At 44.5% G+C, this 2,500-nt stretch overlaps 1 protein-coding gene across 2 annotated transcripts in view; it reads left to right on the plus strand.

Moving 5' to 3' along the window:
* The window catches only part of LOC119594322 (FAD-dependent oxidoreductase domain-containing protein 2-like), a gene marked incomplete at its 5' end in the record, with an annotated part of 17,302 nt that overhangs the window by 864 nt on the left and 13,938 nt on the right, over nt 1–2,500 (plus strand).

Consider the following 2,500-nt stretch of genomic DNA (forward strand, 5'->3'; position numbering starts at 1 on the left):
TCTTTTCTTTCTCTTTTCTCTTCTCCCCCTCTTTTTTTTTCCCTGTTCTCCCTCCTCTCTCTTTTCCTCTCTCTACCTCTCCTCCCTCCCTCCTCCCTCCTCACTCTCCTTTTCTCGTTCTTTTTCCCCTCTCTCTCTTTCTCTGTTTCTCAATTTCTCTCTGTTTCTCTCTCTTTCTCTTTTTCTGTTTCTCTCTCTTTCTCCCTCCCTCTCTCCCTCTCTCTCTTCTCTCCTCTCCTCTCTCTCTCTCCTTCTCCTCTCTCTCTTTGTCTATCTCTCTCATTCTCTTTACCTCTCTCTCTCTCTCCTTTCTTTTCTTCCTCTCTCTCCTTTTTTTCCCTTTCTCTCTCTCTCTCCCCTTCTCCCCCTCTCTCTCTCTCTCCTTTTTGTCTCTCTCCTCTCCCCTCCCCCTCTCTCTCTCCTCTCCCCTTTTTCTCCTCTCTTCCTCTCTCTCCTCTCTTTCCTCTCTCTCCCCTTCTCTCTTTTTCCCTCTCTCTCTCTCTTTTCCACTCTCTCTCTCCCCTCTCTCTCTCTCCTCCCTCCCTCCTCTCCCATCACTCACTTCTCTTTCTCTTTCTCTTTCCCCCTCCTCTCTCCTCTTTTCCCTCTCTCTCTCTCCTCTCTCCTCTCTCTCCTCTCTATATATATATATATATATATATATATATATTATAAAATATATATATATATTAATATATTGCATATTATGTATATATCCTTTTTAAAATTTTTATGTATTATTAAATCTATCTATCATTTTCTATCTATTTATCTATCTATCTTATACTTTTTAAATTATTATATATATATTATAATATATTTATATATATATATATATATAAAATTTATAATATATATATATTTACGAGTGTGGTGTGTGTGTATGTGTCTGTATAAATATTTATAAAGTTTTATATACATTATTACACTGTATATAACGGCCTCATACATATATAATATATATATATATTATATATATATATATATATTATATATATTATATATATATATATATATATATATATATATGTATATATATATATTGTCAACAATACGTAGCAAGACCGGATGAGACACTTCACACCCCCGTCCAAGCAGCTGCCCTTTTCCTTGGGCAGGACGCAGATGTCGCCCGGCTTTCTCTTTTCGCACAGGGATAAACATCCGCCCTCGAAGGGAACCGCCGCATAAAAGGACACGTCCGTAAGGCAGAGGAGGAGAGACACAGCAGACAGGCCAAGCCACACAGGGTCCAGCTCCACCACCTTGTCCTCCACCCAGGGACACGGGGGGCCTCTTTGGGGGTCCCATCTACCCTCAACAATAAACCAGCATGCTAAGAACCCTTTCTTTGACCCGCTCAAGTCCATCTCTCGTGTCGCTGGTGACAGCGATGCACCCAACCACACGTGTCGCTTACATCTGATGGCAGCGGTGTCCACGAGCCTCAAACGCTCTGCAGCGCTACGCTACCTGCTGACGTCTGTCGCCGACGCTTGTTGCCGATCCACACTATCTACCGACAGGCTACTTCTGTCGAATTGCCTCCTCTCTTAAATCGCCCAACCATCGCTACCAAGTCCTCTTCGATCGCGCCATGTCTTCCTACTACTTAGTGCTGACCACTCACACCTGTGCTACCCACCTGACTAAGTCGCTGATGATGTATCCTCGCACTCTAAGCCGCCACACTCGCCAATCCGGCTCACTTACCTCACCAAGTCTTCGCGAACCCTCGTCAGCACAGCGATGAAGTCGCAGTTCTACCTACTACCACCAACACTTCCTCGTCACTATTAAAAGTAAGTGTACCTATTAGTGCCAGAATAAATATTGCCCTCCCTATACCCACCCATACCTTGCATACAAGTTGCCTTCTTTCAAATTCAAGTACATACCACTCAACGAACGCACACTATTAACTATACAATACAACTTTTTTTTCTCAACACAACAAACGAAGTTACACGTTACCCTTCTTGTGACAAATTGTTCTTATTATGCTCTCATTTTTCTTGCAATTTAGTAAGGTGATTGACAAACACATTATCATCCTCCTCCTTAGCCCTTTTACTGGCCTGGTACACTTATATTTCAGCTTCTGAAGACGATTGACCCTCCTCGCTACTGAATGTTGCACCTCAGTGCGAAACCTCTGCCACACCCGCTACCCTGACATGCGCCGACCCTAGCGACCCTCAGATCACCAGGAACCATCTGTAGATACCAAACAGAACCTCTACTGCATCGTTTCAAGCGTTACAGTCGGCTCGAGGACGAGCCTTGCGCGTGGCCGAGCCATGTCAGCAATATGTAGCAAGACCGGATGAGACACTTCACACCCCCGTCCAAGCAGCTGCCCTTCTCCTTGGACAGGACACAGATGTCGCCCGGCTTTCTCTTTTCACACAGGGATAAACATCCGCCCTCGAAGGGAACTGCCGCATAAAAGGACACGTCCGTAAGGCAGAGGGGGAGAGACACGGCAGACAGGCCAAGC

The sequence above is a fragment of the Penaeus monodon genome, chromosome 3 (genome assembly GCF_015228065.2).
Source record: "Penaeus monodon isolate SGIC_2016 chromosome 3, NSTDA_Pmon_1, whole genome shotgun sequence".
In the NCBI taxonomy this organism is placed as follows: domain Eukaryota; kingdom Metazoa; phylum Arthropoda; class Malacostraca; order Decapoda; family Penaeidae; genus Penaeus; species Penaeus monodon.